The sequence below is a fragment of the Zalophus californianus genome, chromosome 1 (assembly GCF_009762305.2).
Source record: "Zalophus californianus isolate mZalCal1 chromosome 1, mZalCal1.pri.v2, whole genome shotgun sequence".
NCBI classification, from domain to species: Eukaryota; Metazoa; Chordata; class Mammalia; order Carnivora; family Otariidae; genus Zalophus; species Zalophus californianus.
The window spans coordinates 179389925-179404554 of NC_045595.1; the positions used below are offsets into that span (position 1 = coordinate 179389925).

At 34.8% G+C, this 14630-nt stretch overlaps 1 pseudogene; it reads left to right on the top strand.

The window, feature by feature from the left end:
* The first annotated feature begins 11696 nt into the window (after nt 1-11696).
* On the top strand, nt 11697-14427 carry LOC113915876 (annotated as a pseudogene).
* The last annotated feature ends 203 nt before the right edge of the window (nt 14428-14630 follow it).

Below are 14630 nucleotides of genomic sequence, written 5' to 3' on the forward strand. Positions count from 1 at the left end.
GTATTCACTGGTTCACTATATAAACATTTCAGCAACCCCCAGTCCATAATTGGTGGGCATAGTAAAAAGAATTGATATAATTCAGAAATGAGAACCATTATGCTAAAAAGGACTGAGAGGAACTCTTGAAACTGCCCACTTCTCCAGCCAAGAAAATAAATCAGAATAGATCATCTTGGGAGTAATGCACCACTTTAAGACTTTTAAGACTTATCTCCTAAGACTTAAAAAGAGGTAGGAGTGGTTGTCTCTATCTTAACGCCATTCATCTGCTCTCTGGCCCCTGAAAAAAACCGTGGAACATGGTGGATGATGATGGACTACCATAAATATAAATAAGAGTAGTTTTCATTGTAACAGCTTTTAATGCCAGATGATGCATATTTACAACATCAGATCAGCACTGCCTCTGGCATTTGCTATGGTGCTATTGATCTGATGAATGCATTCTTTACAATCTCTATGATAGAAAGCTTCAGATGTCATGCTCTTCAGGGGAAAGGTCAGTAGAAAAAAATTGACCCTCTTTCCCAAGGTTATATTACTTTTATTCTCTGTCACATCACAGCCTGCAGGAATTTGATATTCTTGACATTCCAGAGAACGTGTTGGCCCACTATATTGATGACACCATGCTAATTAGACAATTTAGAAAGGAAATAGCAAGTGTTCTGGATATAGTATAAAATATATATGTGCCACAGGATGGGAGATGAACATACACAGATTTAGAAGCCTGTCATATTGGAACAATTTAAAGTTTTTAGGAGTCCAGTCATCTGAGGTTTCCTGAAACTTCCCTTTTAATGTGAAAACAGTATATTTCACTTTATATCCTGTACAATTAAGAAAGAGGCACTGCATTTGGTGAGCCATTTTAGATTCTGAAGGCAAAATATATACACTAATAAAATACTGTTCTGATTTTGTTGTTGTTGTTGTTGTTGTGTGCCTCAAAATGCTGTCAGTTTTGAGTGAGGTCTAGATTATGTTAGGACACTTCAACATGTCACTCACCAGTTGAGAAGCAGCTCCTGGCATATGAATAGGCCCTAGTAGAGATGGAATGCCCTGCCACTTATCAAGTGTATACATGGCTGAAGCTTCTCATCAGGAGCTGGTATCATTAGATACATATAGTCATAAAGCTGGTCCCTACAGAAATATTACATTCAGGATTGGGCCTGAGCAATATATAGAGGGCACAAGTAAGTTACATGAACATGGCCCAGACTACCTAGTCAAATATCTCTTTTATAGAAACTTTTCCATCAGCTCACACTGGGGTTGGCATCATCAGGGTTTACTTATGATAAATTATCAGGAGAAAAATAAATTTGTCCGGGTTCACACATGGTTTAGCTCACTATATTGGTGGTGATTGAAAGCAAACAGCTGCTATAATGTGGTTCAAACAAGCAAGGCCCAGAAAAAAAAAAAAAATTGAAGGGAAACCACTCCACTTAACAGAGCTATGAACAGTGCATTTGGTTCTCCTCCCATATGGAAGAAGAAATGGCCTGAAGAATGAGTGTTCATGAACACCTGGGAAGTTTTGAATAATTTGGTTGGGTATTATTTATGTATTTCTTAGTTTTGCCTTATCATATTATAAACCTTCTGGGTAGAAAATATCAGCTCTTTGCTTTTCATCTTTCCACACGTTTCTCCATTAAGGCATAAGAGATGTAGTAGATTCCCAGGGCTGCCAAACAAATCACAAATTTAGCGCCAAAAAAACCCAGAAATTTATTCTCTCATAATCTCGGGGATGGAAGTTGAAAATCAAAGTGTTGGCAGGGCCACTCTTTCTCCAAATGCTTTGGAGGTAGATCCTTTATTGCCTTTTCCAGCTTTGGGTGACTTCTGATGTTCCTTAGTTTGTGGCAGCATAACTCAAATCTTTGTTTCAGTGTTTACATAACCTTCTTCTCTATGTGTCTGCTTGTTTCTATCTCTTACAGGGACACTTCCATTGGATTTAGCTCCATCTTACTCCAGAATGATCTCATCTGGATCTTTACCTTAATTACATCTTTAAAGACTCTATTGCTAAATAAAATCACATTTTGTGATTATGGATAGACACAAATTTGGGGGTGGAGGGAGAGAACTATTCAATCTACAACAAGGTAGTAAACTAATATTTAATGATGATAATTTGTTTTTCTGACTCAGTTTAGAGTTTCAAAAGACAGATTTTAAGAAGTTTATTTTTTCAAAGGGATTCCTATATTTTAGATGACATATGGTATAGATATTATCTCACTGTTATTCCTACAAGTTATAAGCTGCAATTTCTCTCATGTAGTTTCTTCAATAAAGCTATTTTAACATACTATAAAAGATCTTAAAAATAATTTTAAAATTAATTATTTATTTATTTGAGATAGAGCAAGAGTGAGCAAGAGAAAGAGAGAGAGAGAGGGCACAGGAGCAGGGGAGAAGGGCAGCAGGAGAAGGAGAAGCAGGCTCCCCACTGAGCAGAAATCCCGACAGGGGTCTCAATCCCAGCACCCTGAGATCATGACCTGAGCTGAAGGCAGATGCTTAACCAACTGAGCCACCCAGGCACCCCTAAAAATTTTAATGTTGAAAACTCCTGGACTATAATCTATTGCTTCAGTTGTAGCTCATTGTTATGTATTGATAGATTTCCCCCAAAAAAGAGATGTTGAAGTTCTAACCCCTTCTACTTCAGTGTGACTGTATTTGGAAATAGGGTCTTTATACAGGTAATCAAGTTAAAATGAGGTCATTAGAGTGAGCCATAATCCAGTATAACTGATATCTTTATATAAAGGGGGAATTGGAACACAGACATACACAAAAGGAAGATAATGTGAAGACACAATAGGGAGAAAACAGTCATTGCCTTAAGTGAAGCATCTGTAAGCTAAGAAATGCCAAGAATTGCTGGCAGACCCTAGAAGCTAGGAGCAAGGAAGGATTCTCCTCTTAGAGCCATTATAAAGAGCATAGTCCTGCTGATACCTTAATTCAGATTTCTAGTGTCCACGACTATGAGGCAATATTTCTGTTGTTTTAAGCCACCAAGTTTGTGGTACTTTTTAAATGGAGCCTTAAGAAACTACTACTTAGTGCATTATATCATGGACTATTATGCATGTTCTTATAAAGTAGTTTATATGTCCTTATAATGTGTTTTAAACTATTTAATGTGTGAGTTTATGGATGGTTTTTAAATTGTTTAATGATTAATTGTTAAAATATAGCATGACTAATTCCTGAAAAATAGATAATTACAGAGATTTTCAAACTTCCCCCCCATAGTATCATGGTTAATATTATCCTCGCTTGAACTGCAAGTCTACATAACACAACAGTAATTGGATTGAAGAGTGAATTGATGAAATAAAAAGCAATTCTTCCCATGTAATATTTACGTAATGAAGCAAATAAAGACAGGGTGATTGCTGTTGAGAGTCAACCTATATTTTCTATGTTGTATTTAATATGGTTGAAGTTCAGCACGATAACAAATATTTTTACAAGGTATCATTTTTTCATGTGATTTTTGTTTGTTTGGTTGGTTTTAGTCCTAGGTATACCACACAGAACATTTATTGACTGATGTCTTAGAAATCTCATCATTTAATCTTATGACACATATACATTTAGGTTAATAAAAAAAGGGTTCATTGATTATTAGTTGCAAATTTCTTGCCAGCTACTATATTAGGCATCAACTCTCATTCACTGCAACTATTAGAGATAGATAAATATCAGTTCTTTGTAGAGATGAATTTTCCATTTTTTTAAGATTTTTGTATAATTAAACCAAATTCCAATCTTATTAGCTACACTTGGCTTTTTGACCAATAGTGATTTGAAATGTTAAATGATAGTATTCATATTGTGATCATTAATGTCAATCTGATTTTGGATAATTAGTTAAATTTGTCCTAGCCATTTTAAAAAGAAACAAATTGAATTTTTACCATTTTTTATCTGTTCTATATTGTGTTTCAGCAAGACTATATTAATTGTAGGAATTGTAATAATATTAAAAGTATTCTTTTGTCAGAAATTTTCCCACTCATTTTAGATCCAATCTTCAAAAATGTTATTTTTAATTTTGGTAAAAACATAACACTAAATTTACCATTTTAAACATCTTAAAGTTCAGAGATCAGTAGTGCTTAGTTTATTCACGGTGCAGCCGATTTCTAGAACTTTTTCATCTTACAAAGTTAAAACTTTTTACTCAATAAGCACTAATTCTCCCTCACATCTCCCCTAGCCCTTGGCATCTTTCTACTTCCTTTGTTTTCCCTATGATTTTTGTTACTTTAGGTACTTCAATTGATGGAATTATATAATGTATGTCCTTTTGTGATTGGCTTGTTTTACTTAGCATAGTGTCCTTGAGGTTCATCCTTGTTATAGCATGACAAGATTTCCTTCTTTTTTTGACTGCATAATATTCCATGGTGTTTGTGTGTGTGTGTGTGTGTGTGTGTGTGTGTTTGTGTGTGTGTGTGTACCACATGTATGATCCAATTTTTTAAAGTTTATTTCCACTGAATATGATGCTGCTGGGTTTGAGTCTAGGCATCTTACTCAAGGAATCTAGTAGATTAGATAATTAAATTCCTTCCAGCTCCCTATATTCTCCTCAACCAGCAACTTCACATCATTAGTTAGATATCAGTGCAATATAGAAATCCAGATCCTATATTGCCCTCTTTTTCTCCCTAAAATACTAAGGGAAGTGAAGGTTTCCAAATTTAGAAAATAAAATTTCTAGAACCAGTGCTAATCCCAGGTATGGGCAAGTACATCCCTGAATTTACGATGGGTGGTGAGCCATAAAATTATTAGTGAAGCACCAACTCATTCAGGAGTTATATGCTTCAAACACTAAGATTCACTCATATAATATCTCCCTAATAGCAGACTATTTGTTAGGGTTCTATAAAGAAATGGAGCTAGTAAGGTATAAATAAAACCAACAGGATTTATATAAAAGGAGGCTTAATATGAAGAATTGGCTTATGTCATGGTGCCTGGGTGGCTCAGTCATTAAGTGTCTGCCTTCAGCTCAGGTCATGATCCCAGGGTGCTGGGAGAGAGCCCCACATCAGGTTCCCTACCCCGTGGGAAGCCTACTTCTTCCTCTCCCACTCCCCCTGCTTGTGTTTCCTCTCTCACTGTGTCTCTCTCTGTCAAAAAAAAAAAAAGATAAAAAAAAGAATTGGCTCATGTGATCTTAGAGACAAAATCTCATGGTCTGTTGTCGGCAAGCTGAAGACCCAAGAAAGCTGGTGGTATAATTAAGTCTGTGTCCAAAAGCCTGAGAACCAGGGAAATTGATGGTTTAAATCCCATCTTGAGGGCCAGAGAAGGTGAGATGAGGTGTGCCAAGCAAAGATCTCAGCAGACACACAGGAAGCAAAAAGGGGGACATTTCTCCTTTCTCTGCCAGTATTCTACTCACATCCTCAACAGATTGGATAATGCCCACTCACACTAGGGAGGGCAATCTACTAAGTCTGCCAATTCAAATGCTAATCTAATCTGGAAACTTGCCCACAGCCACACCCCAAAATACTGTTTAATCTGGGCACCTTGTGACCAGCCAAGATGACATAGAAGATTAACTATCACAAGTCCACTCCTTGTCAACTTGGCAATCATATGCATCCCCATAAACCATACTTAATCTTCAAAGAAAGAAAATAATAAAGTCATAAGACTGGTTTACATGATAAAACTATCCTCCTTACAACAAAAACCCATTAACCTCTTGCCCAGAAAAGGAGATAAAGTCCTTGAGTGGGTTTATTACCCGTCTTCATATCCCAGAACTAAATGCTATAATGTAAAATTAACAATTCTTAAATACTATGATATAAAATCAATACCTTTTATGTTACATAATAAGGGAACAAGAGAGGAAAGAAAAAGAAGACAATATAGCAGGAATGGGGACCATTTGTGTTTGGGCTACTTCTTATAATTTCTTGTGCCTTCAGTGTCTGTTCAAGCCTGATCATGTACAATATCACTTTCACTTGATGATGGAATATTGCTGTGCATTCCAAACTTTATGGCTTGATCACTCATATAACACCCAATTTATGACACGCAGATCAGGTTGCATGGTAACTTCGTGTCCTGTGGTTAAGCATTCAATTTCTACTAAGGCCCAACTGCTGACAAGTGCAGTTTCTCAAAAGAAAACTATTTATCTGTAGATGATGGTGCGGCCTTGCTCAAAATCATATGTTGTAATTCACCTATAGGGGCCTGCCAAATAACATCCTTATCTGCCTCTGATTCTTCAAACACCATTGCATCTTCTGGATTAAATGGCCCAAGAGGCAGAGTAGCTTGCACGGCAGTCTGGACTTGCCACAGAGCCTTCTCTTGTTCTGGGCCCATTAATAACTAAATATTTGTGCCCCCCCACCAAAACAAATTCATATGTTGAAGCTTTAGCCACAATATGTGGATGGTTAATTTATGTTGTATATAAGCCAGTTGATGGTATTTTGCTATAGCAACCTGAGCTGACTTAAGACAGGTTCCCACTGAGGATAGCTGCTTTTTGGTCATTTGGTAAATGGGCCAGAGTAACACACACAACTGAGTCATATATTGCTTCCAAAATCTGAAGAAGCCCATAGGCATTGTGTCTCTTTCTTGGTTGTAGAAGAGGCCAGATGCAACAATTTATCCTTCACCTGAGTAGGTATATCTCAACATGCCAACATCACTGGACCCCTGGAAAAAATTAACGACCATATTTCCCTCCCCCAAAACATCAATCCTTGTCTGTAAAATAGTGTACTTGTTCCACTGTATTTATTTGATTCAGGCACATTGAGGCATCTCTTCAAACGCTTAAAATTCTTCTAATTCCTAGCTTCCTTTTAAGTTAATAAATTGTTTATTCTTTACTCCTCAGATCATGATTCATCATGCCTTCTTATAAATATATTGATATCAAAAAGAATATAAATTACTTGGCTCATTTATATATGTCACATTTACATAAGGTGCAACACCTCCTATTCTAACATGAAAGTCATCTATTAATGAGAACTTCAAAATTCTTATGTGGATTACAACTTTGGTGAGCATCATCAGCAGACTTGGGTGACAAAACAAACTTAAGAAATAAAGTTTCATCCAAAAACCAGAAAAGTTCAAAATTGCAACATTTTGCTGTTTTTTGTTTTGCTTTGTTTTGTTTTTGAGATATTTCTCTAGTACATCTTCAGGATGAGAAAGAAGATAATTTTCTGGTTATGGAGTAGAAACTCTGGAGATGAACTTCCTGCCTGAGTTCAACATCTGCCTCCTCATTTACTGATTTTATAACCCCAGGAAGTTATAAATATTATTATGCCTCAATTTTCCTATCAGTAAAAAAGCCATAATTAGGTATATAAAAGTGCATTGATTAGATAAGACACTGTTAGGGACTTAGAACAGTGCCCATTACAAACTAAAACTCAGTAAATATGAGTTATCTGTTATTATTATGATTATTAGTGCAAAGGGAAGGAGTACATTTTTTCGTAAGCTTTTAAAAAGTATTAGTTGTCTGTGAATGCATAAGCACAAGCTGAAACTTTGAAACATGGTATTCACTTATGGAGTGGTTTTGAGAATCAGACTAGACAATATAAGAAAGGGCATTGTAAACTTCTATAAAATACGTGGTTTTATTGTATTATTAGCATCACACAAGAATATAAGTAGAATGGCTCATAAATTTCTTAGGCAGTGCATTTTTTACTTTTTACCTTGAATGCCTTTGACATTCAGTTGAGACTGATTTCTCCTTATGAAAGTCTCCAGGAGCAAAGGAGAAATGAAGTGTAATTTGTTTTGATCTCTTGAGCTCTCAGAAGCTCTCCAAGGAATGTGGAAATAAAACTTTAAAATTTTTCTTAAATTTTACTGCACCTTGGTTTTAATTCTATAAAATGCTTATGGGTATATCTCAAAGTCTAGCTTTTGTATAGACAAGAAGTGATATATCAAGTTTTTGATATGCTCATGCCAAATATGCATGAGGCATATGTTTTGGTCAACAAGGATATATAGCTTAACTTTTAGCCATGTGCTGAGTCTTAACCAGGGGTTAGAACATCTTGTTCTGGACACATTGACATTTTGATAAATTATCATATTGGATGTTAAATTAATAACATTGGAACCATCATTAAAAAGAGTCGCTGAAATTAAAAGACTTGCTATGGTAAGCGCTGTGAATTGTGTAAGACTGTTGAATCACAGACCTGTACCTCTGAAACAAATAATACATTATATGTCAAAAAAAAAAAAAAAGAAGAAGAAGAAGAAGATGGTAGGAAGGGAAAAATGAAGGGGGGGAAATTGGAGGGGGAGACGAACCATGAGAAACTATGGACTCTGAGAAACAAACTGAGGGTTCTAGAGGGGAGGGGTGTGAGGGGATGGGTTAGCCTGTGATGGGTATTAAAGAGGGCACGTACTGAATGGAGCACTGGGTGTTATACACAAACAATGAATCATGGAACACTACACCAAAAACTAATGATGTAATGTACGGTGATTAACATAACATAATAAAATAAAAAAATAAATGGACAATAACATAATAAAATAAAAAAATAGACAATAGGTACATAAAAAAAGAAATTAAAAGACTTTTAAAAATTTAATTATAAAGTAAGCTCTTCCTGTTAAAAAGCTGACCAATATTGAGCAAATAGTAAAATTTCTCAAGGCCCCTGTTTTCTTATGTAAAAAATAAGAATAATGAAATACCTATTAATTTCTGAACTTTACATATAATGATATTCTTTCATTCAAAATCAAGGAAAACTTTGAAGAAAGAAACATATCTTTCATTGTTCTTATTTTTAAAACTAAATCGGTTTTTTTCTGTTACCTTTTGTAAGATTTATTTGTGACTTTTTAAATAGGCAGGTATTATTTTATCTTTTTCCTTAGCATTCTAAAAGTATCTCTGTCTGCTTCCTGTGCCCACGCTCACATCCAACTATTTGCAAGAATCATCATCAATGAACCATTATGTAAAGATTAACCAGTACTGTTCTTAGAAGAGGGAGAAGAGCAAAAAGCACACATAGTACTGAAATGCTTTTATGTTAAGGCTCTGCTTTTGAAGCTGAGCTACATACTCTTGCCTACTCAATTCTTTTTGTTTCAAATGAAAATTCCAGTTCCATTACCAGATGAAATCTCTTCTACCATTGCTAATTGTTTTGTATATGTTTTGGGGGAGGGAAGAGGACACATCCTATGATCATTTCTTCTTATTTGGTTCTTTAGTTATTTTATTTTGCAATAGGTCAATGACTATTGGCTTTTGATTCTCACTTGCCAGGCATGGCTTGAAAATAGTTGCAGGTTCTGGCAGCTGGTGAACACAGGCTTCAATCCCAGTTCTGCTACTTACAAACTGTGTGCCATTTGGCAAGTCTCTTAAAAAAATCTCTGGCCCTTAATTTAGTCTTTATTAAGTGATTATAGCAATTCCAAAATACCCAGGATTGCTGTAAGGATTTTACTAGATACTATACATGAAATTGTATATACCCTAGTAGGTACTCCACAAATATTAAGACAGAAAAGGAGAAAGGTACCATTTTTCCTAGTCACAGATTTTTGGCAGATTCTCTTAAGCACTATAATCCATCAAGTTGCAAACCACTAAACTTTTGTTAAATGTTTGTTTATCTATATCAAATTAAAAAGACCTAAATGCACTAGGCCACGTACTCTGTGATGAATCAATTATAAAGCTGGAAATTAATTTCTAATTAAAATTAAGTTAATTTGTAACTAAAAATTTTAAATGTCCAGTTAAAATTCTCCCAGAGCAGACTTTTTCCCTCTGATATATCTCCACTCCTCGTTTACTGATTTTATCACCCCGGGAATAAAGTCCTACTCCATTACTCACTACTCCACTACTGTTTGTCATTATGGTAAATGGACTCACATTTTTATGAAGGCCAGTTTTACCTGTCCCCCCACCCCATACACTGGGTTCTCAACAGTGGATTAGTGTCAACTAGTCCATTTGATGCAGTCACTAAGAGCAACAAGAGGAACACAGCTGAACGATGCCAGTGACTCAATGATTTAATGACATACTTGGCTTGACCACTAGATTGTTGTTTGGTTTGCCACCCATACCATTCATCATGATTGACGATGTCCATATGGATTTATGTCTCTTTTAAACCTTTCTAGACCTAAGAAATTCTCAAGATATTACTTTTTTTAGTACATGAAAAATTAAAATGGTATAATTGAATGTTATCCAAACTATTACTTAAAGCTTTCTGAATTTTCAGATATTTAGTCCATATTAATCAAATAAGGACCAAGTGATAGGATTACAGATTGTCTTATGCTGAAAAGATAATGTAATTTTATTTTTTATTTTTTTTGAAGATTTTATTTATTTATTTGCTAGAGAGAGCACGTGGGCGAGAGAGAGTGAGCGAGAGTACAAGCAGGGGGTAGCTGCAGGCAGAGGGAGAAGCAGGCTCCTGAGCAAGGACCCCCGAAGCAGGCCTCAATCCCAGGGCCCTGGGATCATGACCTGAGCTGAAGGCAGCCGCTTAACCGACTGAGCCACCCAGGCGTCCCAAGATAATGTAATTTTAAAATATTAGGGTTACATATGGAATTGTCTGTTGGATTAATCATTTACCACCACACAATAGTTCAGATTTGTATATATGTCTCAGATATGTATATCCTATGAGACATTACTGCTTATCAAATTTGAAACCTGCATAAAAACCTAAGGGGAAAATAACTGTAAAGGAAAAAAACAAATTTGTAGAGACTTGGAACCTTCAGGATATGACAAATCTATGTATAGAGAATTTGTAAACAATATGGAAGGACATGTCCCAAAAATAGATAGACTATAGAAATATATTGAATACAAAGTGAAGATTATATTTAGTTTTCAGGAATAAAATTCTGAGTTTCCTAAAATCTAAAAAACAAACAAAAAATTATAAAATAAGGATTCTAGGGTTTTAAAATTTATTTTCAGAAATCTCAGTAATTTTGGGGCACCTGGATGGCTCAGTTTGTTAAACGACTGCCTTCAGCTCAGGTCATGATCCTGGAGTCCTGGGATCGAGTCCCACATCGGGCTCCCTGCTCAGCAGGGAGTCTGCCTCTCCCTCTGACCCCCTTCCCTCTCGTGCTCTCTATCTCTCATTCTTTCTCTCTCTCAAATAAATAAATAAAATCTTAAAAAAAAGAAATCTCAGTAATTTTAAAATAATACAAGGATAGAATCACCAATAACATCCTCACCACTATAAGATTAAAGAATTAAAATTAAATTAAAATTAAAGATTAAAATTCATTACTAAAATTAAAGATTAAAATTAATAACTTCCAAGTGTAAAAATATACATTATCTAATAAGTTCTACTTCAGTTTTGAATATCACTATGTTAGACACCATTAAATGGTTATCAAAAATCATGTTTCAATTTTCTCATCTCACCTCCATTATGAGGCTGGAAAAGCTAAGTATGCATGTTGTCAATCACCATTTTCAGGTAGCAGTTGCTATATAACACTGTAAGGAGTTATATGACATAAGTGGAAGTTTGCTGAGGAGATTCTGGGGAAAGGGTCTTCTTGATAAAGGAAGTTTCTTTTTGTCTTAAATGATGGTTCTAAAGCTTGAAGTCTCAGGACAATTTTGTGACCATGAAAGAGACAGGTAAGGAAATCATCTCAAATTTTGAGCTACTGAACTAACATCAGTAGCTACCTACCTTTACTTTTTTTGTTATATGAAGAGAGCAATAAACCTCTAGTTTTTTTTAAAACCAGTGTTAGTCTGGCTTTCAGTTATCTACTGCTGAAAAAAAATTATGATTGCTGAATCCATTTATAACTGTGATAAATAAGTATTACTAATTGTGAATACATTACATTTATAATGAACATAAGTTGAAAACCCATCCTACTTGAATTGTCAACTTGAAATAATAAAATGTTATGAAAGTTCTCCAAGGAACCCGAGGGATCCCCAGATACCACAAAACAGGTGTTGTGGGTATGTGGAAAGAAAAAGAAGAATAATAGGACATCTGATTTCAGCTAGAATACTTCTATTTTTATTTACTAGGTTTTCATGTTAGTGTTCTTTTGAAAAAAAGAGTTCTATAGCTAAAATATTTCTGAAAGCCACTAATGAAAGGAAAAGAAAATGTTAGGCTCTGTTGAAAATCCTGAGTTCCCACCCCACTCTGACTTCATAACTTCTTAGTAATATCGCTTTTGATAAGATAATTGTTAAATCTTTAAATATTCAGACATAGCTCACATATTTTTACATGAAAACTTTCACCTAAAACTTTACTGAATCTCACAGAAATATTTGTGGCAATGACTGACAAAATTTTAAGCACTGCTTCATTATATTATTTTTGAAGATGTTTCTGTATGTGTACAGGATTTAAAATGTGACTGGTGAGTTGCCTAATATTTCTTTCTTTTTTTTATTTTTTAAAGATTTTATTTATTTATTTTACAGAGAAAGACACAGCAAGAGAGGGAACACAAGCAGGGGGAGTGGAAGAGGGAGAAGCAGGCTTCCCGCCGGGCTCGATCCCAGGACCCTGGGATCATGACCTGAGCCAAAAGCAAACACTTAATGACTGAGCCACTCAGGCACCCCTAATATTTCTAATATGTGATTACTCATTGAAGTGGGATTGCAGACAAACAGAAATGTCAACAAATAGATATTTTTGCACAAGAACATCTACCTCACATAATAACTGAAAATAGCATACAGTGGATGATTCTCTATCTCAATGGGAGGATAATATAGTGAGACAATTTGACAAAGTAATATTTTCTGTATATCTTTGTTTTAATAAAAATTTAATATATTTTTTATGTTCACATGATACTAGTATCCTTAAACTTTATTAAATATCAAAATTAGAAAGGTCAGAAATGGTGAATATATATGAAAATAATGAAAAATTTTCTATTTGAACACTAAAGATATCAATTGCCCCTCATACACTTTACATGAACCTTATAGGGGCGTGAAATTCAAAACAATCTTTTTCATGTAATCAGTTTTAAAATCCTTCTTTAAATTACTTCATGTAAATTTTAAGCTAAAATTAAGTTGAAAACTGTAGGAATATATAAAATTACCATAGAAACTCAAAATTTTTAAAAGGAAATCTTTAGCAAGAAAAACTTTTATTTTCCCAGAAAAACAGAAAATATTTCCCCAAGAAAAAATAATATGCTATTACCACTAATTCTCATAGTAGGAAAGAGATGAAAGTGAGTGAGTGCCTGATCCTTCCAAAATAATTTACCTTGGAATTATGACTGGAGGAATAGTTTTAGCTTCAAGATGATTCTTACAATTTAGAGCTCACTAAATATGGGAAAGTACTAAACTTGATATTTAAAAGGCAAAGAATTGCATTAGATGCAACCTACCCAAAAACTCTCCATGAATTCTAGTTTCTTTGTGTCTGTGCCAATTCCTCATAATGGCTCCTCCCACTCCTTCTCCTTTTCCTCCTCCTTCTTTTTTCTTAAAATTGTATGACACCTAAAGTCTTTAAGCAATCAAGTTCCCCATAGCTACAGTTTATCTGTCACTCCTTATGGGCCCTTCCAGTCAGCAATCACACTGGTTTGCCTTGGCATCGCTATATTGAGTAATTGTGTATCAGGCAGGATCTTGAAGAAGATCCTGAAATTTCCTTAGCGGAATATTGGAAGTGTACTTCGTGCAATGAAAGGAATCCTCCTCTTCTACCTCATGGCAACAGATATTGGGCCCTTCATGGGAATTGGCTTCTTGAAGATAAAAGGAAGATAAAGGGAAAGATAAAGGAAAATGCCTGAGAAAGACACACTAGAAAGCTAAACACAAGTAAAAGAGGGCTTTGATGTCCCTGATTGTAAAAAAAAAAAAAAAAAGTGAATGATTCCAGAGAATCATGTGCTGAGGAAAATGATGATCAAATCACACAAGCTTCCCAATCCCAAAAAAATGAGAATAGTTCTCAGTCATCAACTTCTAACAGCATCATTTATAGCAGCCAAGAAGACATAAAAGAGTTTGAGAGGGAAGAAACACAAGACAAAGAAAAAATCGTGGAATCTAGTTTTCCCCTTAGTGCCGTTGAACCTTGTGTGATTTGACAAGGTCAACCTAAATATGGTTGTATTGTTCATGGCAAAACATGACATCTTATGGCCTGCTTTATGTGTACAAAGAAGCTAAAGAAAAGGAATAAGCCCTGCCCAGTATGCAGACAACCAATTCAAATGATTGTGCTCTTATTTCCATTAGTGGACATGCCTATAAAAGTAGAATTCTCTATTTCTAATTATATACCCCTAAAAATTTAAACTACATAAAATTATTTTCTTACACTTATCAAATCAAGAAAGTACCCCAGTACATGTAGATTTCTACTCTGTAGTGTTAATTTACCTGCTTTGGGAGGGGGAGTAGTAAATATTTCCCTTTATAAAAATTTCACTTCTGTTTATATTTTATATTTGGGTTTTAATGTAATTTAAATTAAATTGTAATTTAAATTGGATAAGCT